The 22,757-nt window shown below is 46.4% G+C and overlaps 1 long non-coding RNA gene across 1 annotated transcript in view; it reads left to right on the top strand.

The window, feature by feature from the left end:
- LOC146871436 (uncharacterized) overlaps positions 1 to 22,757 on the top strand; it is a 65,587-nt gene that overhangs the window by 1,300 nt on the left and 41,530 nt on the right. The window contains exons 2-3 of the long non-coding RNA XR_014959550.1: positions 1,621 to 1,686; positions 2,685 to 2,742. This is a non-coding gene — a long non-coding RNA (uncharacterized LOC146871436). The remainder of the gene's footprint in view (positions 1 to 1,620; positions 1,687 to 2,684; positions 2,743 to 22,757) is intronic.

Genomic DNA, 22,757 nt, shown 5'->3' with positions numbered 1-22,757 from the left:
AAGTCCCCGTCTGAATAACATGGCAACAACATTCCTATTAAACAACTTTGGTAACTGAGTACTACAAGTCCCATGATGCCTCATAATGGGCTAATATGGCAGAACTAAATATATTGGTAATAGAGGATGGACTCACAAAAACCGTGAACAAGACCATTTCTTGGTCAAAACGTTGGTGGTGGTGATGGTGGTTAATGTGCTGATTAAATTGAAACTGTGGACTGAGACTCGAGGAGTGCGGTGATTCTTTGTGGAAAAATTGATTACGAGGTTAAGTCCGACCTCAACGCCTGGCACCTGCTGTGCAAAATGCGTGCTGAATCGGGACTGTTTGTTTATGGATATATATATATATATCTTCTGACTCCCCTCCGCATGAGCTTGCATTTTAACAGGGGGAAGTAATTTAAACATGAGATTAAATACACTTGTCCCGCATGAGCTTACTGAAAGCGGGGAGAGGATGTTGTCCGTCGGCTTAAACTGCCAACTTTGGTGCAGGAAACCAGGGTTCGAGCCTCGAGGTCGCATCCACATCCTGTGATTCTGGGCAAATCACTTAATCTCCCCGTGCCTGAATATGTCATGTAAATACGGTGCTCATTTACAGCGCTCCAATACCTTCGGGTCGAGTTCGCGCTATATAAAAGATGCAAAAAAAACAAAAAAAACTCGCCAACGGATTAAGTGTTAACTAAAAATAAATGCCCCAAATAAGCGCAGGTATTTCTAACACCTGCAAGAAACAACATATGTGTGTCTCGCTAGCGGGGAGGAACACCTCGCGTTATAATTAGCAACATAAGAATGCAGCCCGAAACTGCGGAATTTCATGCCAAAGTGTAATCCTGTTGACTCCCCACTCGCATGGAGAGAAATGCCTCAATAGTAAAATGTACACCAATACAAAAGCGTGTTGTTGATAAGAAACTCGTCGCGACATGCAGTGGTGGAACTACACCCCTACGGACCCTTGGACAGCACAGCAATGCGGCTCCAATAGGCTCCAGCCCGAAACACAGAATAATCGGCAAGGTCACAGGGAGCGGAAGTGCACTTATCTGTTTTCCGCTCTCCCGTTGACGTCGACGTGCTGCCGCTGAGACCCATGGGACTTGTAGTCTCCTGAGTTCTGGCGGCATATCGACACGCACAGGTTAATGTGGTGGGCAGGACAGGGTTCAGGGGGCACTCACAACAGTTATATTCCAGATTCTCATTTTTGTCATGCCCCTTTTCAATAAAATACTGGGCTGTTATATTTAACCCTAGTTCCAGTGCACATTACATGTACAACATCATTTGAAGTGACAGAAAGTTCACTTTCATACAGGAGTGTGAAAATGTGGCTCCTCTGAATATAATCTGGTTGCTTGGTACTCTGAAATCATATTGTCCGCCTTTACCAGTGGGGAATAAATATGGATAACATCTTGTTTCTACATTTTTTCCCAGATACTCCCAGAGGCTCTCCTCAAGCTTCTCTCATCTGATAAAGTTCTAAAGCATCACCCATTATTGCTCTGGAGTGTCATGGTTGTATACAGTTATGTTCATATATATGTTTGAAATTGTACACTTTCAGCTTTTAATTTTCCACTTTCATCTTCTTTATCAAAGGTAAGCTGTTTGAAGAGATGAAGTTGGAAATGCCAAAATGTTTGTAGTATATGCTGTTTTTTTAAGGTAAGCTATAGCTTTTTGAAATTTGTCGATGCTTACTGGTTGTTGCCAACTTTTTTGCCCTTTGTAGGTCCTCAATAAAGGTTCTTCTATTTTACGTTGTATTCCAAGAGTCTGTATGTTTTAAAAAAAATATAATCGAAGAAAAACTACTTTTCCTCTGAGGACATGTACAAATTCATGTGGTGGAACGTTCCAGATTTTAGTTGTAATCTAACAATAGTTTGAAAAGGATGTACAGTTTAAATTGAAATGCTTTCAAATAAATTAAGTTGGCTTAGTTGAGATGGAATTGGATGTACTTCCAAATTGTTGTGAATCCCACATGAAGGCATGCACTTATGGTCTAGTTTTCCTACACAGTAGTTGCAAATTATCTGATATTCACAAACATTATATTTGTCTCCCATAAATAGATAGTTACATTTCCTCCATGCTAATTGATCCTCATTCTCAGTTTCCTAAATTAGATTAATAATTTTAACTTTCTTGTTAAAAAGTGTTTTTTGGCAACAAATGCAAATCTTATTTGGTATTTCTGCAGTTTTGTCTTGAAACTCTTCAATTTCCAATTTGTAATTCCTCAAGTCCATTAAAGCATTTTGTGGTTGATTCTGAGTCAAACCAATCTGTGGACAAACATTACTTTTCACTGAAATGGCATCTAAGTATTTAGTTTGTATGTAGTTTGTTATACTGTTGACTTGTGCTTCATTACAGTGCAATAGCGCACAATTTAGTTCTAGCTGCAGTGATGGTGTTTTCAGTAAGTATAATGTGCGCACAAGACTCCTGATTGATGAATTACGTGTAGAAAGAAACTTAATGTGATGAAATATGGTGTTACAACTTTGTCACATATACAGGTGGATGATTAGTATGTACATTCAAAATATCAAGCTGGAGACTGGAAGCTTGTCATGTGTTGCTCTCTTTATTTTGATATAGGTTCATACACAAATGCATTAATAGTGATATTTCTTCTCCTCTTCTTTTTTCAGGAAAGCGAGCCCACCATGGATGGAATACGCCCCTCGGATTGAAGAGGAAATGCCACAGGTAAGGGTTTAGTTTCTTAGATCCAATTTGGTATATAGGGATTGGGCTTGTGAAGGATAACACTAGTTTATTCAATACTCCCATCCCACCTCCGTATGTATATTACTTGTCTTATAATGTTACTGTTTCCTGACCTAGTTATGTTTCACTAGAGTCTGACGTTCAACTACAACCGTTGCATTCTCTTAGTAAAGCAACGGGCATTTTAGAATCGTGTCCCTTCTGAATTTCTAACTCTTGTATTTGTGTCTCAAACGCCTCGCAAACCCGACCTTTTCCCACTAAACACCCACCACGTACCTGGGCTAGCCACATTCCTCCAGGAACTTGGTGAGGCAGCTCTGGGTAAGGGATACCTCCTGGTGCTTTCCTGTCTTCTTTGTCCAGTCCTCGGAGCTCCTTTGTCACGAGGACGCGTGATGATGGACCGTCTCGCTTCCCTTGGGCGAGTTTGTCTTTCGACTCTGCTGTTGGCTTTGTACTCTCACAGAGTAGGGCAACTCCTTCATCTACGCCCTCTTCCTGCTCCAGAGTGTACCTCCCTCTCAGCTGCGAAGTAAAAGGTTCTGTTGTAAGAGGGAAGAAGTCACAAGGGGCCTCTTCTTGGTATTTGGCAGGAGCCTTAAAGGGACAGGCATCCCAATTAGTAGCCAGTGAAAACAGAGAAAATACATCATGTGATGGGTGTATAGAGGGGAAGGTCCAGGGTATGGACCCCCTCCTTGCGCTCGTCCCAATCACACACATATAATTTTTTGAGGCAAGCCAAGGAATATCCTTGTATCTTAGTAGTGGTTCGACATAGACATACACCTATGTTCTATAGCATTTAAGTTTTTTGAAGTACTGTTGATTTTCTGTCATCAAAATGTTCTTAGCTTCTCAATGGATGTTTGTTGAATATTACCAATGGAAGTACAATTCCATTAACATGCAAGTTTTTCAGTTTTTTTGCTCAGCCAAATAGTCCATAATATTCATTTTTCTTGTATACTTTATTTCTGTTCGTACTACATTCCCATGTAGAACTTCATAACCCCATCCTTCATTTGTGACTGAGAGGACACAATTATTCTGTTGATGGTAACCTCCCCTCATTATAGTATGAAGGTATGCTTCCACATGTGCTTTGGAAAATGTTGTAGAAGTTGTATATATTGAACCTATTTCCATGTACTTTACGTATCTTATATATTCAAATCAAATGGCTAGGCTTTTGATGCAATTCCTAAGTATAATGAACATTTTTCTTTTGCTAACAAATGCTTTATCCACAATATGTTGAATATATAGTTTGTATTTCCATTTGTCCTTGGTTTTCCTTATATATGGACCTGTTTGAGGGAATTGTTGAGGACACAAGTTTTCTAGTGTTTTGCAGTTATATCCCTTAACTTGTCTCTTCTTGTAAAACATAATTTTTATTTGAAGGTGGATCAGATGTTAATTTAGAATACTTGCTTACCAGATAACTTTCTACTTCTACAGAACTATTCTGACCACTGCTGTTAACAGGTATATATTTGCTTCTGTTGGTGACTATTTCTTCTTCGTTAATAAGAGTGCAGGAGCAAGGTGGTTTGTGTTTGTGTTGTTGGACATAGCTTTGTATTTTGGGCCAGAGAGCATGCCAAGAAAACTATTTTTGAAGGTATATTAGGCTTAAAAGGATTAGAAATTACTTGGATTGGGAAAAGAGTTTTGAGATGACATCAGTTACTCCCTCTAGTTGCCTCTTTTAGTGGATGTCTACATCCACACTTTATGATAATCCAGTTTTGTGGAAATGATATTGAACACCTAATACAAGCGAGATTATAAATAGGAATGAAGGACACATGTTCCAAATTAATGTCTCTGTCTGAACAAAACAGTGTCTGCATTCCTGAAGCATTACATAATGTCCTCTATTTTTTATTTAAATATGAAATATTGTAAAGTACCACTGTATCGTCCAGATGGAGTCCATTTCATCCCCTATGGAAACCACATCTTCCTTTTGAACCTGAAAATTTGGCTTACCCAAAATATCTAAGTATATTTTCTTTTCCAAAAACATAAAGGTTCTTGTAAGAGCCACCCTATATTATGTAAAATCTAATTTAATATAGTGATTTAGTTTTTTCAATTTTACGGGTACCGCGGTAATTACTAGGTAGCACTGAATTTTTACCACGGTACTCACTTATTGTTTTTTTAAAGGTTTGAAGCTATAAAACGGAATTGTCCTACTCCTACACAGTGTATTAGAGTGTTATTTGTCGCTGTGCTTTACAGCATACGTTGTATGGAGTATTTCATATTTTGTTACAGAACACATTCAAGGTGTAGTGAAATCAGCATGGCTGTTGTTTCATTTTGGAAAGGTTTGGATTATCCAATCAGAGTCTCTTTTGAAATCACTGGTACTACTGCTTCTACAGATATCACTAAGTTATTTTTCCTTACAACTTTGTTACTACTTAAGCAGTTCAATTCAAACACCAAAAAGGATCATCTGCACTTTCTAATGTATATTCATGCCAGATTTCATTACAATGTGTTCAGCTATTTTTGAGCTACGTGTGAGTACAAAGTCAATGGAAAATGCATGTGTTCCCAAAGGTGCTTTGGGACCCCCACCCATTTTTCTTTACACCCCCATCAATCAATCAATCAATCAATCAATCAATCAATCAATCAAGGGAATTGTAAGTGCGCTACTCACCCGTGAGGGTCTCAAGGTGCATGGGGGTGCGGGGGTAAGGAGCTCTGTTCAGTCAAAGAGCCAGGTCTTGAGCGTCTTCCTGAAGCTGTCCGGGGCGGGGATGCGTCTGATGTTGAGCGGGAGCTCATTCCAGGTCTTGGCTGCAATGTAAGAGAAGGTTCTTCCACCTGTTCTGGTTCAGCGGATGCGCAGGTTTGGTTTTCGGTGAGGGTGAGGTCAGCGGATCGGAGGTTTCTCTTGGGTACGTGGAGGGAGATTCTCTCATTGAGGTACTGGGGTCCGGAGTTGTGGATGCATTTGTAGGCGTGGGTGAGTATCTTGAAAGTGACTCTCTTCTCTACCGGGAGCCAGTGAAGGTTCCGTAGGTGTTGGGTGGTGTGCTTGTGTCTAGGAATGTCGAGGATGAGTCTGGCTGCGGTGTTCTGTATGGTCTGGAGCTTGTGGATCAGAGACTTGTTGATCCCGGCGTAGAGGGCGCTTCCGTAGTCCAGTCTGCTGGTGATGAGCTCTTGGGTGACGGCTTTCCTTGGTTTGTGGGGGTCCACTTGAAGGTCTTTCAGAGGATTTGGAGGGTGTTGAAGCAGCTGGAGGTAACTGCCTTGACCTGTCTGGTCATGGAGAGGGAGGAGTCGAGTACGATGCCGAGGTTTGGCATGGTACGTGGGTGTGGGGGGGCTGCCGAGGGCGGTAGGCCACCAGGAGTTGTCCCATGCCGAGGGGTAGGGTCCGTGAATGAGGACTTCTGTCTTCTCCGAGTTGAGTTCAGGCACATTCTGCTCATCCAGGATGCGACGTCCTTCATGCCTTCCTGGAAGTTGAGTCTGGTGGTGATTGGGTCCTTGGTGAGGGAGAGGATGAGCTGGGTGTTGTCGGCATAGGATCCTTGGGGCACTCCGCAGTTGATTTCCGTGGGTTCAGAGACGAAGGGTGGTAGTCTGATTCTTTGGGTTCTGCCGTTAAGGAACGAGAGGATCCAGTCGAGGGCAGTTACTTGTATGCTGGCGTCGTGGAGTCTGGTGGTGGGAGACGGTGTTGAATGCTGCAGGGAGGTCGAGTGTGATCAGGACCGCGGCGTGTTATTGGTTGAGGGTGGGGATGTCGTCTGTGGCGGCGAGTAGGGCGGTTTAGGTGCTGTGGTTGCTGCGGAATCCGGATTGGGAGGGCTCGAGGACGGAGTTTTCTTTGATAAATTTGGTTAGTTGTGCATTGACGATCTTCTCTGTGACTTTGGCCGTGAAGGGGAGGAGGGAGGTGGGTCGGTAGTTCTTGAGGTCGGTGGGGTCTGCTGAGGACTTCTTGAGCAGAGGTCTGACTTCTGTTATCGAGAAAGGTGCCGGTCTTGATGGTGGTGTTGATGATGTGTCGAAGTTCGGGAGCGATGGTGGTGGTGGCTCTGTGGAAAATGTGCGGGGGCAGGGAGCCATGGAGGCTCCTGAGTGGATGCCTTTCATGGTTGAAGTGGTGTCTTCGGTGGTGACTGGGGTCTAGGCGGAGATGGTGGGCTGGATGGCGTTTTTAGAACAGGAAGTGGATTTGGAGTTGGGTGTTTGGTCATTGAAGTTGTCATAGAGTACCTTGATTTTTTGATGGAAGTAGGATCCGAGCTTGTCGCAGAGGTCCTGGGAAGGGGTGATGTTCGTGGTTTCGCTAGGGGGCTTGGTGAATTCCTGGATGATGCTGAAGAGTTGCTTGGAGTTGTGTGCGTTGGCGAGGATCTTGTTTTGAATGAAGGTCCTTTTGGTGGATCCGATGCGTTGGTGGTATTCTGTCATGGCGATTTTGTAGGTGGTGTGATCTTCTGGCGTTTTTCTGTTTCTCCAGTTCTTCTCAAGACGTTTACAGGTGCGTCTGGATTCTTGGAGGTCAGCGGTGAACCATGTTTCTTCTGTGGGGCGTTGTCTGTTGGGGTTGCGTAGTGGTGCAAGCTTCTCTGCGCAGCTGGAGATCCATGTGTGGAGTCCTTTGGCTGTGAGGTTGGCGTCGGTCGATGTGGTGGGGGCGTTGCAGTTGAGGGTGGAGTTGAGTTGTTCCTCAGTGACTTTGCTCCAGTTCCTTCGTTGGGGGCGCGGTGCAGGTTTGGGCAGCGTGGGTTTGTCGATGTGGAAGTGTACACAGTGGTGGTCTGTCCAAGGGGGTTGTGTGGTGTGGCTGAAGTGGATGTTGTTACCTTCTGCGAAGATGGGGTCGAGGGTGTGTCCTGCCTCATGGGTGGGCATGGTGACGAGCTGTTTCAGTCCGATGTTGGCGAGGTTGTCCAGGAGGGTGGTGGAGTTGGGGTCGCTGGGGTTATCAAGGTGGAAGTTCAGGTCTCCGATGAGTATGTAGTCCATGGAGACGATGGTGTGGGGTGCGATGAGGTCGGCAATGGTAGTGGCAAACAAAGCGCAGAGTCTGGGGGTCTGTAGGCAAGGGTGCCACGGAGTGAGGTTCTGGGGCTGGTCTGAATCTGGAAGTGGAGGTGTTCGGTAGTGAGGAAGGGGCCCTTCGTGTTGGAGATGGAGAGTCAGAGGGAGCTCTTGTGTGTGATGGCGAGTCCTCCACCTGGGCGGTTGGGGCAGTCCTCCCTCTAGATCTTGTATCTGTCGGGGCTAGAGGTGGTGATGTCGGGTGTTGAGGAGTCGTTGGTCCAGGTTTCCGTAAATAAGGCAACATCTGGCATGAGGTTGTCGAGGAGGTCCCAGATCTCTACGGCTTGTCTGTGCAGGGAAAGCACGTTGAGGAGGATGCACTTCGGGGCTTCGGTGTTGTTGACGTTAGACCCTAACAGGGCTGTGGGGGTGCAGTCGGTGGTGAAGGCTTGGCGGCAGTGACGGCAGAAGAACTGGCCATGGGTGATGTTCGGCCTAGATCACTGGCAGTTGTTGTTCCTTCCGGGGTTGAGTGCGAGGAGGGCAGCGGAGTTGTAGCGGTGGGAGGTTGTAGATCCAGGGTTCCTGGCGCAGGCTGCGGTCGGTTCGCGGACAGGCACGAACAGGCTTGCCTTTGGTGCGCCTGCTGCTCGCTGCCGCTAATTAGTAGGGGAGGGGGAGGGAAGCACAGCTGTGAGGCGGGAGCGGGAACCAGCAAGGGGGAGCACAGGCGCAGCAGCGGCGGGAAAGGGCAAGTGGCACAGAAGGCAGAAAAACGGCAAAAAAATACACACAGGCACAGGTACAATAACTGGCACAATAAAGACAGGCACAATAAAAATACAGCGAAGAGGCTAGAAGGAAGACAGAAAATGAGCACAGAAAAACGGCACAAAGACAGAGCAGACAGCAGCGGCCAGCAGATGAGAAAGGCTCTCACACTGGACCACCAGGGATGAGGCTCAGGCAGGAGCCTGGGGGTGGAGGAGGGCCTTGAACACCTACCTGCACGGGTGCAGCAGCAGCACTACCGCGGAGCTGCTGGGTTAGAGAGCAGGTCTCTGACCAGGAGGTCAGGGGTCATCACCAATCACCGCAAACATTTCCATCATCCGTCAACATAGAAAGAGTAATAGGTGTGCAAAGTTTTGTTGAGATTTATCAAACGGGCACCTCATCTTCCAACTACTGGGCCCCTCAACTTCCAACTGTAGGCAAGACAATGATAAGAGGCACCCTCGTATAAAGACACCTGGGACATCAACTGGTTTTGTGCGATGCCATTACCACTCTCATCATCATCCTAGCCATCGACTCCTACCACTACGTCCTATTTGGCAACCTCAATGTCCACGTCGACAACCCCGTCACCTACTCCACCACGCTCCTGGAGACCCTGAACAACATCAGCCTCACCGAACTGATCACCGAACCCACACACAAAGCTGGCCGCACACTTAACCCTATTTTCACCTCCAGCAACAGAGTCAAAGTCAACCACGTCACAGATCTCACTTGGTTCCACCATGCCATCATTCACTTCACCATCACCAAGCATTACAGCTCTTCCCAATGCAACAGGGACGAGGTAACGGGGGACACAGTAGACTCACACTCTGTTATGGCCAAAACTCCTCAGGGTCGTACGTTGCTCAGATGGTCCACCTCTCGACACCACTACGGTCTGAACGTAAGTACACAGACTCCATGGAGTAGTCAAGCGGGGGAAGGGAAGGAAGGGGACAGCGAAGGAGGGAGACCTGTAAAAAGAACAAGACAGGTAAAAACACCACGATCACCCACAGCTTCTTCCTTTCCTATCCTAAGTCCTTTAAAAGAGAAATAGAACCCTTAAGGGCTGTACCTGCAAGGAAAGAAAGCCTTTTCTTCTACTCTGCGTATCGGCTAGGATGTGTATAAGTTACCACCTTGATCTAGAGGTGAAACGTAACAATCAACAGATATCACAGCTTATCAAAACATAAGTAAAGGGGGATACAAAGAGAACATAACAACGTACCACTTAGTCAATCCAGTTTTGCTGAGACAGGGGTGTGGAAGAGCTGACCTCCAGCTCACTCTCTGTACCCCTGCTTCTAGATATACAAAGAAACATACATGACTAATGAACCTTGGCTGAAAGTCCCCCAACTCATATCAGGAATCAAGGATTGGCCCTCTGTTGCAATACATCTTGAACAGAGGTTTGAGGACACAAAGGGGATTGTCCACAGCGCACAAGGAGAGCACACCACAGTCTCACTCACTCTTGAAGACGCCTCTCCCAGAAGAGTTTAAACATCACTCTTGAAATGTACTACATACACATAGAACTCGCCCCTTGCTCCGAGCTGCGTTACCGAAGAAAACGGGAGGTTCCTTCTTCTTAAAGAGCCAGGGCGTATTATCAAGGCAATAGAATGAACGTTTCCCCCGCATGAACCGTTGTCGGTTCGCCAACGTGGGAAAACGATTCAGGACGTGCTGGCCCAGGACCCTTATCAGCCTGTAAGTGTCGCCATAACACACGCCGTTCAGGGATTTCCTGTCTTGAACTTCAGACAGGCAACTAGATGCGAGTGTCCTCAGGGAAATAAAAACAAAGAGGCAACTGCTAAGCTGCTCCGCAAGGAACCAACAAGCTTTCCACCAACGGAGCAACCCTCTGAAGCAGCGTAGCGCCCCTTCAATCGCCACCACAAGGAAAAGAGCACACAGCGTATGTCCTGAGAATGGACAAGAAAGTTATCGGTGCACGAAGCACCCTTACCAGCCTCCATCTTCGCTGGAGCTCCCTACGATCGAGTAATCGGCGTCTCTCTGCAGTTCCGGGTGATCTAAGAAGGAAACGCTTCAGGCGTGCGCTGACGCTACCGGCGTCAGCACCGCCGAGGCTCATGGGAATCGTAGTTCAGTTGGCTACGGCCGCGCTGTAGCGCCGTAGCGTGTTGGGGCAGTGTTCTTTCGCTTTCCACTCAGGTGGGACACAACAGTACATCCCTCTTCCGAAGAACACTGACAGAGGTATGGTTTCCCAGGGAAGCGCTTGTGGAATAACTTGACATAACGAGGTGCATGAACCCCTGACGCTGGCTCCCAGGTGTTCTCCTCATCTCCGTATCCCTTCCATGCTATCAGGTACCATAACTTGGTTCGGTATGTCTTGGAGTCTAGGATACCCCTCACCTCATGTTCCAGGTTCTCGTTCACCAGCACCGGAGGTAGACCTCCGATGGCCTTTGAACAAGAGGGTTTGAGGAGGGAAACATGAAAAGACGGATGTATCCTCAGGGAGGAGGGCAAGGCCTGTCTAACCACTACTGGATTAATGAGTTTCACCACCTTGTAGGGACCAATGTACTTTGGGTTAAAGATGCTATGCCTCTTGAACCGGATGTTCCTAGTGGATAGCCACACATAAACCCCAATTTATAGACGGGTCCTGGACGCCTATGTTTGTCTGCATGTGCCTTATAACGCCCTTTTGCCTTTCTCAACCTATTTTGTGTTTCTTTCAGGGTTTTCTGAATGTGTAGCACTCTCTCCCTAACTTCTGGTAGGGCCCCAGTCTTTGCTGGGTGTACAAAGGGGATGAATCTGGGGTGAAAACCATAAGTGCTAAAGAACGGTGAGTGGTTGGTGGAACTGTGTGTAGCGCTGTTGTAAGCGACCTCAGCCAGGGCCGGCTTTAGCGCTGGTAGCGCCCTGTGCGACAGTGTTTGTTGGCGCCCACCCAATGACCACCTCCACCACGGATCCTCTCACTAGCACCCTTTAACAGTGACCAAGTCTCCATATCCACACTCTCTCAGATGCATTGAATTAGTTATATAGCGCCACTCATACCAGTGTAGGGTGTCAAAGCACTTTGCATCACAAACACATTACACAGAGACAATCAATCATAAGTGTGTAAATCAGTGTATAGGAAATATTACATAAGCCAAAGGACTAAAAGTTTAGGAGTCACATGTCATCCATACTGATAGGCAGTAGTTTAAGAGTGCTTGGGTTGGAGAAGCACAAACTCAGAGTCGAAAAAGAAACAGCATAGTTGGGAGTTTTCTTTAATAATAACCCTTTATGCAACATTAATCAATGTTCTAATGTATACTTTGCAGTGTGTATGCAGTTCTATGATGAAAGCTAATAGCTCACTGTTGAATATTAGGACTTTAAGTTATAAATTGCAAGTAACAAAAGGATGTCTCTTTTAAAAACAGTAACCTGCTGATTTGTTTACATTATATGCACTCTGTAATCGACTTGGCACACGTTCTTTGCAGCAGGCATATTAACCATCTGCACTAACTTCACACAAGTCAAAACCTCAACTATAAAAAACGCTGATCTCTCTCCAGGAAGTTAATTAATCACGCCAGTTATCTTGACATTTTTGTGAGGCTTGGCAATTGCTGGAGGAAAGGAACGCTGCAGCAGGTGCTTTAAAAACATAATAAACTTGCAAACACGGCGCCCCCAGGAAGCCAGCACCCGGTGCAGTGGCACAGTTCGCACAGCCCTAGAGCCGGCCCTGACCTCAGCTAACCACAAGCCGTCCACCCAGGCTTCGGTGGTATTGTCCACATAACACCGCAGGTATTGTTTCAAGGACTGATTGGCCCTTTCGGTTTGGCCATCTGTTTGGGGATGAAAACTCGTGGACAGGTTGGGGGTTATCTTGAGTGCTGCACACCAGGCTTTCCAAAACTTGGCTGTAAACTGAGATTCACGGTCTGAGACTACCACTTGCTGGAGCCCATGTAACCTCACCACGCGTACCAGTAACAGTTGGGCTAACTGGCCTGCAGTGGGCATGGTTTTACAGGCGATAAAGTGGGCCATTTTTGTAAGGTAGTCCACCACCACCAGGATGTTCTTGTATCCTTTGTCTGACGGCATACCCATAATGAAATCCACGGATATGTTTTCCCAGGGAAGGTCTGGGGTTGGCAATGGTTGCAGCAGCCTTGCTGGTCGGGCATGCAAGGTTTTCATTTGGTTGCATGTAACACACTCCATGACCCATGAACAGATATCGGCTTTCACGGAGGGCCACCAAAACTGTTGCAACACTCTCTCGGTGGTTTTTGCAATCCCATTGTGCCTTGCACTGGGGAGGGTGTGACACCAAGCAAAACCCTGCTTCCGTAGCGAAGTGATCGGGATCAACAGCTGTTTCTCGCGTATCGGTAGTTCTCCCTTTATCTTCCATTCTGGATGTTTTGCCAACCACGTTTTCCATTCTGGTGTTCGAATAGTCTGCGCAACGCTTTTGAGAAAGGGCTCCGTTACGGTAGCACAAAGGACATATTGTGGGTCTATTATGGCTTGCTCTGCCTATTCTTCCCTCGGTTGTGTGTGTGGGTTTGACGGGTTAAAGCGTCGGCTTTCTTGTTGTCCTTTCCGGGTCTGTAAGTAACCAGAAAGTTATACTCTGCGAAGAAGAGGGTTCACCTTAGTTGTCGCGGGGAGAGATGACATGCAGCCGTCATAAACTGAAGATTACGGTGATCCGTATAAACCGTGATTACATGTTTAGCGCCTTTAAGGAAGTGTTGCCACTCTTGGAAGGTGTCTTTAATCGCCAAGAGCTCTTTTTTGGCTATCGTATAGTTGCGTTCGGCAGCGTTGAGTTTTCTTGACCGATATGCCACCGGATGTAACTGTCCTGTGTGGCGTTGTGATAGCACTGCTCCCACCGCGTGGTCAGATGCTTCCGCCTCCATGATGTAGGGCTGTTCAGGGTTAGCGTACACCAAAACCGGGGCTGATACGAACGCCTCCTTCAAAGCCTCAAACTCTTTTTGGGTTTCCTTGGTCCATTGAAAGGGGACTTTCTTCTGTAGCAAACGTGTAAAGGGAGCCGCTAGGGATGAGAAGTGGCTGATGAAACGGCGGTAAAAATTGGCAAAGCCTAAGAAGCATTGGATGTCTCTGATAGTAGCTGGAATGGGCCAATCTTTCACGGCTGCTATTTTCCTTTCTGCCATTTCTTGTCCCCTAGGGGTCAACATCACACCCAAGAATTCCACGGTGGTAACACCGAACTCGCACTTGCTAATCTTACAGTATAGCTGATGTTCCAGTAGGGTGCATAATATAGTCCGCACATGCGTGGTGTGGCTTTCAACGGTGGGCGAATAGATGAGAATGTCGTCGATGTATATCACGACGAAGTGGTCCAGGTATTCGCGTAGGACGTCGTTCAGGAAGAACTGGAAGGCGGCAGGTGCGTTGCATAATCCAAAAGGCATGACGAGGTACTCATACAAGCCGTAACACATCTTAAACGCGTTACAACAAACAAATGATGGACGGAATGCTGACAATGCAGACATTCTCCCCCAGTCAAGAGATCTGGGTTAAATCCATCGTTCTTTTGCCCACTACACCACCCCAGTTCAGACATGGCCATATGCAAATCAGTCTTGACCCTGTGCCTCATGGGAACAGTCCAGCCCGAACTGCCAAGCCATGTCTTCCCTGGACCAGAATCAAGCATCCTAGGACCGGTTTCTGGCTATCAGCCGTCATCAGCCAGGATAGCTTGACTCCAGTGGCGTAGTGAGCACGGGTCCCACGTCTGGGAATACCCATCCCACTTAGGGCGAAAAGCGTTACAACAAACAAATGATGGACGAAATGCTGACAATGCAGACATTCTCCCCCAGTCAAGAGATCTGGGTTAAATCCATCGTTCTTTTGCCCACTACGCCACCCCAGTTCAGACATGGCCATATGCAAATCAGTCTTGACCCTGTGCCTCATGGGAACAGTCCTGCCCGAACTGCCAAGCCATGTCTTCCCTGGACCAGAATCAAGCATCCTAGGACCGGTTTCTGGCTATCAGCCGTCATCAGCCAGGATAGCTTGACTCCAGTGGCGTAGTGAGCACGGGTCCCACGTCTGGGAATACCCATCCCACTTAGGGCGAAAAGCGTTACAACAAACAAATGATGGACGGAATGCTGACAATGCAGACATTCTCCCCCAGTCAAGAGATCTGGGTTAAATCCATCGTTCTTTTGCCCACTACGCCACCCCAGTTCAGACATGGCCATATGCAAATCAGTCTTGACCCTGCGCCTCATGGGAACAGTCCAGCCCGAACTGCCAAGCCATGTCTTCCCTGGACCAGAATCAAGCATCCTAGGACCGGTTTCTGGCTATCAGCCGTCATCAGCCAGGATAGCTTGACTCCAGTGGCGTAGTGAGCACGGGTCCCACGTCTGGGAATACCCATCCCACTTAGGGCGAAAAGCGTTACAACAAACAAATGATGGACGGAATGCTGACAATGCAGACATTCTCCCCCAGTCAAGAGATCTGGGTTAAATCCATCGTTCTTTTGCTCACTACGCCACCCCAGCAAAAGAACGATGGATTTAACCCAGATCTGAAAACCAGCTGCAGTATGAGGAGATACTTGAACTGGCTGACCCTGGGCAAGCTGACATGAATTCTTAAAATGGATGCTGTGTCTAAAATGGATGCTGTATAGAATTGTTTTAGAGCACAATGAGAAAGGGAAGTTTGTGAGGGGACAGAGCCGGGAGCGGTCTTTTAATTTTGATTTCCTCATTCCCTCCTTGTCCCCAAGCTAAACTTATCCCTTTCTTTCAGATTACATCCATAGCCATGAGGCCATCCACATGGGCCTGCAACATAATTTTCTCATTTTCTCTCGCTCTATTAATTGGCTTAGGCACCAGAGACCGCATAAAGCGGGGCCACATTGGACACAGAGACAGCAGGACAATATCACCATCAACACGAGACCTAGTCCAGAAAGCACCTTCCAACCCCATGCTGACAATATGCCCCACAACCATCCCATTAGTGTCCATGAGCCAGGTTCTTGGTGTAAGTCTGAAGCCATTTTGTGCAATTTGGAAATTGCTGCATAAACTGACGGCGAGTTATCAGGTATATATACACAGCAGGAAGAACCTATCAATCTGCATGCTCCACCCCGGTCAGCCATTATGACGTCAAGAACAAGACGATTTTGCAAAGTTACCATCCTTATGGCTGTCTGCTCCTCAGTCAGGTTTCCAAGGGCAGATATGGTCTGATTGATGACAGCCTCCAGAGTCCTGGTAAGCCTACGTATTAATTTACTATTTTGTACAGGGCCTATGAAAAAGAAGAATCCCCTATTAAAATCAGTATATTGTTCCCAAGTTGTTTCAGTCTGGTCAACCCCTGAGGTATCAATTGTTCTTTTCCTTCGCTTGTGCTGATATAGATGGAGGTCCCTATGATATGAAGGAGGGGCTATGAAAACTGGGGGGAGGAGAAACGCGATGTAACACGTGCCATCCCATCCTTGTGGCAATTGAAAATAGGCCATGGAGCCACATACAAAATAAGTGTGTCGGGAGGCTAAGGCAGAGGACTTACCCCTATCCTCAAAATCCAGTATTGTGGAGCAATCACTGTGTCCTAGTTTTAGGGACCCATTATGCCTGATGCACAGATGGCCTTTAGTTGGGGTTACCAATATAGAGGGAGGGCCATTATTCCTTTTGGGTCTTATGTTCAGGATCTGGAATGGGAATGTCTTAGTCTTGTTATCTATTTGGTATTCTTCTTGTTCTAACTTGGACCCTCTTGATTGCGGGTCGCCGTTCTCATCAGGGTAACAGGCTTTGTTCATGACAACATTCAGATCTCCCCATGGCCATCCGTTTTTACAAGACTTCTTTCCATCAGGACAAATTAAGGAAATATTCAGGCTCACTCTCAGGGCAGCCCAGGCCTGGCATGACCCATTATAGGAGAAGGGAAAGGGAGAAAGAGGCATTCCTCCTTTACTCTGGTGCGCTGGGAGGCGACCACAGACCCAACACTTTGTGGTGTTGCTGACCTGATGTGTATGATGTAACATCTGTATAAAGGTATTATTCTGTAAGGCCAGCCTGTGACTCTGCTCATGGGAGGGTAAAGTGAGGTACGTGTGTTCTGCAGTTGTATTGACATGTCCTTGTTGGTGTGGTGATGGTGTCTTGGAAGGGAAAGCAACATGTAATATCCACCCCACACATGTCAATATAGCACACATCAAAAACAAAATTATCAAAGTCATTATACATCTGCTACGTAACATTTTGCAGTACTTAATTTTCATTATTGCCTTTTTAGTCGGCCCCCAGGCAGTCTGTCCTACCGCAGTAGTCATTGTCTGACCGCTTCACCAGTTAGTCTGTACCAATCTGGACTTAATTGATCAAACTTGAGCTACTTTGGCAGACCGTAATTTAGAACTGTAAGTTTGTTGGGGGGTCGGATCCAAGAGAGGGGGTAAATAGTTTGTGTTATCTTTCTTTTGAACAATGTTCTCAGGATCCCCAAAGTACTTTTTACAATGGCTGGCATGAAGCCATCCTTTCCTTCCTTCAACCTTTACTGCTGTCCGCGTAGTAAGGAGGACCAATTTGGGCTGCTTCCACCTGGGCTCCAAAGGCGATGTCCTATCAAAATTTCGGACCAAGATCCAGTCCCCTGGCTTTATCGCATGCTCTTCGGGATTGGTGTGATCTGGAAAGGCAGCCGCCACCTGTGAACGACAAGAGCGTAGTGCAGACATCATGGCGGCAAGATAATCTGTCAACATATTACTGTCAGTATCCGTGATAGACTTAGGTCTAGGTGTGCCCCACATGTTAGGAGGTCTGCCATAGACTAACTCATAAGGAGATAGACCAGTCCTTGAATGTGCTACCATTCTCATGTAGAAAAGGGCTACCGGCATGGCTGTGACCCAATCTACACCCTTTTCCGCACATATTTTGGCTATTTTTGTCTTCAGTGTCTGATTGTGTCTTTCGACTAAACCTGCTGCTTGTGGGTGCCTGACACAATGGAACTTCCAAGTATATCCTAGCAATAGGGACACTTGTTCCATCAATTTAGAAGAAAAAGGCTGTCCATTGTCAGAGTAAATTATTCGGGGCAACCCATACCTGGGGAAAAATTCCCTGACCAGCTGTTTCGCTGTTGTCTCTGCTGTGTAGTCTGGTACGGCATAGGCTTCTGTCCACCTAGTCAAGGCACATACAACCACTAGCACGTATGTCTGTCCCCTACATCTATCCATTTGTATGTAATCCATTTGTAGGACCTCAAAAGCATGTTCAGGAGGGTGAAATCCACCTTGTTCTACAGACACCCCTTTCCCTGGGTTGAACTGACAACATATCATACAGGTTCTGACTTTGTGTTTTGCAGCAGCTCGCAAGTTTTTGTTGTGCCATAATGGTCGTAAGCTGTCTAACATTCCTTTCTCACCGAGGTGTGCTGGGCTATGTGTAGTTTCTATGATTATGGGCACCATTGAATCAGGTAGGAACCACACTCTTTTGTCTCTTGTTACCCACCCCTGTTCAGTCTCTGTCCCTCCCGCTTCAGTCCATTTTTTCTTTTCCTCTGGGGTGGCGTGGGCCTGTATGTCTATGACATCTTTGGAGGGGTCTCTTACTACCAGAACTGTATTCTGTTGAATTGTGTGGGAAATGGCTGCTGTCTGGGCCGTGTGTTTGGCAGTTTGATCTGCAAGATCATTTCCTTTGGAAACATCATCTGTAACTTTGGTGTGGGCTTTGCATTTCAATATTGCTATTGCCGCTGGCAGGTGTATGACATCCAACAGGTCCTGTATTAAAGGTCCATGTTGTATCTTGGCTCCATGGGAGGTCAGAAAACCTCTTTCTTTCCATAGAGCCCCAAAATTGTGAACGACCCCAAAGGCATACTGCGAATCCGTGTAAATGTTTACTTTCAAATTTTTCGCCCACCTACAAGCCTGTGTGAGGCTATTAATTCTGCAGCTTGGGCTGAAAGGGTGTCTATTCTGTTTGTTTCTATGACTCTGCTATCAGTGGTTATGGCATAAGCTGCCGTTAACTCTCCTGTACTAGTCCGCATGCATGACCCATCCACAAAGAGAGTAACATCAACATCTGATAGCGGGACATCAGTCAAGTCCTGTCTGGGTTTGGTGACAATCTCTATCATTCTAATACAGTCGTGTGCATCTTCATCATTTGTGGCATTAGGTAGCAGGATTTAATGTGTTACACCTCCTTATCTCTATGTGTGGCTGGAACAATGTCAGTTCATATCCCGTTAATCGGGCTACTGTAAGATGCTGTGTTTGTGTTCTGTTGAGTAGGAGTTCCACTGCATGTGGTACAAGTACTGTCAGGGGGTGTCCTAGGACAATGGCATCACTTTGTCTGATGGCTAAAGCTGTAGCAGCTACAGATTTCAGGCAGGCAGGTAGGGCCTGTGCTACTGGGTCTAATGTACTTGAAAAGTAGGCACAGGGCCTATTCCTTCCTGCTTGGTCCTGTGTGAGCACTGACAGTGCTGTACCACCTCGTTCTGTTACAAATAGTGTGAAGGGTTTGGTGTAATCTGGAGTGGCCAGGACTGGGGCCTGGCACAGTGCTTGCTTTAGTTGCTCAAAGGCCTCTGTATGCTCAGTTGTCCATGGCAGATGCCGATAAACCGGCCTCCAAAGTGGTCAGTTGTATCAAAGGTTTGGCCAAATGAGCATACTGAGGAATCCACTGCCTACAATATGATGTTAAGCCAATGAAGGCACGTACTTCTTTCTGTGTTGTTGGTCGTGGAATAGTGGCAATTAACTGTATTCGTTCCTGTGTAAGTTGTCTACCATTCTTGGACAGCAAGTGCCCAAGGTAGGCCACTTGCTGTGCACAGAACTGTAATTTAGAGGGAGATACTTTGTGTCCCTTGTCTGCAAGAAACAGTAAAACCTGGAGGGAGGCTTTCTCGCACTCTGTTTCTGACTGGCCTGTAACCAGGATGTCGTCAACATATTGGATGAGCGTGGTATTTTCAGGCATCTGGATGCTGTCCAGCTGCCTCTTCAGGGCTTGACTATAGATACTGGGACTTTCTGTAAAGCCCTGTGGAGCTCTCGTAAATCTGAAGCTCCGCCCATTTAACGAGAATCCAAAAAGATATTGGCTATCCTCGTGAATGGGAATACTGAAGAAAGCATTTTTCAGATCTATGACAGTGAAAAAAACAGCTTTGGGGTCTATTGCTGTCAAAAGTGATGTTATGTCAGGTACCACAGGGTATTGTGGCACAACACATTTGTTTAATTCTCGCAGGTCCACTACCAAACGATATACAGGTTCGGCAGTTGGGTCTGTTCGTTTAAGAACTGGAAGAACAGGCGAGTTGCAAGTATTGGAATCTGTCTCTATTACTACCTTGTGTTCAATCAAGTCATTTATTATTTGCAGTAATGCTCGCTCAGCCTGAGGTGGTATTTTATACTGTCTGATTCGTGGCAAAACGACACCTTCCTTTAGTGTAATTTTGTGAGGTGTGATGTCCATACAGCCTACGTCTGTGGGGCTAGTTGCCCACAACGTTGGCGGAATGACTTTAAGTCTGGCATCCAGTTCCTTTTCCAGGAAATGGCCCTTGAAATCTCGCAGGTATAACCTGACACCTTCTGGGGAGCAACATATCACAGCACCCAGTTCTTTCAGTGTCTTAATGCCTAATAGATTTTCGGGGGCAGGTCTTTGTTAACACTAGATCTGTAGTACGTGTTAGGGGACCTACTCCTATGGAAACATTTTGTGAGACCTTATTTATTACTGTTTTTCCCAAAAAACCCAAGGAAATACTATGTGAGCCGGAGAGAGGTATCCCTGGGACCTCATCATGGTTTATTGTTGTCCTACTGGCCCCTGTGTCAAGGAGGAATTTTCTGTCTTGCCCCAGAATGTGTGCTTGTACATAGGGGCCACGTTGGTCCACCGTGACAGGAAGCAGGGGCAAGTCTTTTTCTCTCTCTAGGCCCTTTCACGAGTATTCAGGATATTCAGGGTATATTTCATCATTGCGCTGGTACATTTGAGTTTGTGCGGGGGCGTTAGTAGGGGGGGTCTGGCCTGCGCCGCAGGGGCTGCGGTCTCAGTGTTCCGTGGGGCATAAGGACGGGCTTGTGTTTTTCCTGTTGCTATATTGTGTTATAATACGGGACACTCCCTGACAAAGTGGCCAGGTTTTTTGCAATAATTACATGACCCTTTTTCAGTGGATTTGCTATTTTTCCCCGCATGTGATACAGTTGTTGTCTGGGCTACCAAGGCTTTCATTTTGGTGTCCTTCACGCGCCTTTTATCTTGTTCCTCTTCCTCCTTAATTCTATTGTGGTGATACTGTAGCATTTGTAGCATCTGTTGGGAATTATTTGCTTGCCAAGTACTCTCAACTTTCTGAAGTCTGTTCTTTATTGGGGGAAGGGCATTTTCTACCAATTTTACTACGAAGAGACGTTGGTAACCATCACTGCCTGAGGAGAGGCCGCTATTAATGGCGAAACATTTCTGTAATCTTACAAAATAATCTCCTATTTCTTCATCTAACTTTTGTTTACACGCTGATATCGCGTCCCAATCCTCTTTCTTTGTTGTTAGCAATTTAGGTAATACTTGCATAAGGGCATCGGGGAATGCACGTATTAATTCTCCCAACCCATCCCCTGGTTTGCGGGCATGTTCCTCATTTCTCAGTGCCGTCCAATTTATAACTGCTCCCCCATCTAAGTTCCAATCTGTTTCCATCAACTTTTCGTATATCCCCTCAGGAAGGAGAACCTTCAGTAATATCTTTATATCCTTAAAAGTATAATTCCCTAGACTCAGAATGTCCCTTATTTCTTTATGGAATCCTGCAGGGTCTTTTTCGTGTGGTGGGACTATCTTTTTCATTTCTAATATCTCTAACTTGGTAAGAGGGGTGTATACATGCACCCGCTCATACTCACCGTCATTACGCAGCCTTGGGTGTACCTCTCTCAGGGGAAATTGTCCCTTGTCATAGGTACCTATACCGGACATTTCAGTTTCGAACTGTACATAACGTTGCCTTAGATCCAGAACTTTAGTAATTAATTCTTCATCCCTTGTGGACCAAAACCCGTCTGCGCAGTCACGCAGTAAATGATATATTTTCGTAGGTGGGGGACATGTTTTTTCATATAGTGTTGCCAAATGTTGTAACATGAACATACCTGCTATTCTTTGATCAGACAGGGGGAGGGAGAGGAAGATCTGTCCTACCATATAAGGGTCATAAAGTTGGTGCTGGGCAATCCAATCAGTGGCTGATCGGGCTATTTCTTTTTCATGTGGGGTGAAAGGCGGGTCGTCCTCGAGCCAGTGCTCCAACGACTGGACAGTGCACTGGAACAGCTTAGTGGAAGCGGTATCCGTTCTAGTATTTTTGTACTCAGTTGAGATATGAGGGGGAAGGGGAGGGAATTCGTGACGGCGATGGCTACGGGCTAGTCCCATAACAGGAGTTTTCCCTCCATCTTCTTCCTCACCACTCGTCTCTTCCAAGACGTTTTCCTGTCTGTCCCAATCCTGATGGATGGTATGGATGCCCGAAATCAATTGTACTAGTAATTTTTCTATCTGTTCGTGTTTAGTGAACTTGGACCGTTCAAGTGAGTTACTTAGGTCCAACAAATGGTTGGGCACCTCGCGATTACTGCAGTCCAATATCCCTAAGAAACAGGTCACTGTAAACTGTAATATGGTCTGTTTGGTCGCGACCTTTCTACCTGTTATCATTGTTAACAAGGCCTGTTCATTTTTACCCGTTCGGACGAAATCGTGAACTGCGTCCAATTGGGATTTGCTGTTGGGAAGATTCTGGAGCGTGTCCAGGGCCTGTCTCAATCTATGAGATATTATGGCCATTCTACCCTCCCCGGGGCATTCATCATAAGGGCATTCCAAAGGCGGGATATCACTTTTATCCTCTGTCCCGTCTTTAACATCGTCTAGGGGAGGAGCGGTGGCCTCTTGGCCACCCATCGGTGCTGGTGATATTCGTTGCAGGGCTTGCGGTTGAACCACGTAAGGCAGGGGACTTTCTATTAAGTAAGAGGACACGAA

The sequence above is a fragment of the Triturus cristatus genome, chromosome 1_1 (assembly GCF_964204655.1).
Source record: "Triturus cristatus chromosome 1_1, aTriCri1.1, whole genome shotgun sequence".
Lineage (NCBI taxonomy): Eukaryota > Metazoa > Chordata > Amphibia > Caudata > Salamandridae > Triturus > Triturus cristatus.
Note: the sequence above shows the minus strand (reverse complement) of the source record. Positions and strands in the feature narration are given on the sequence as shown.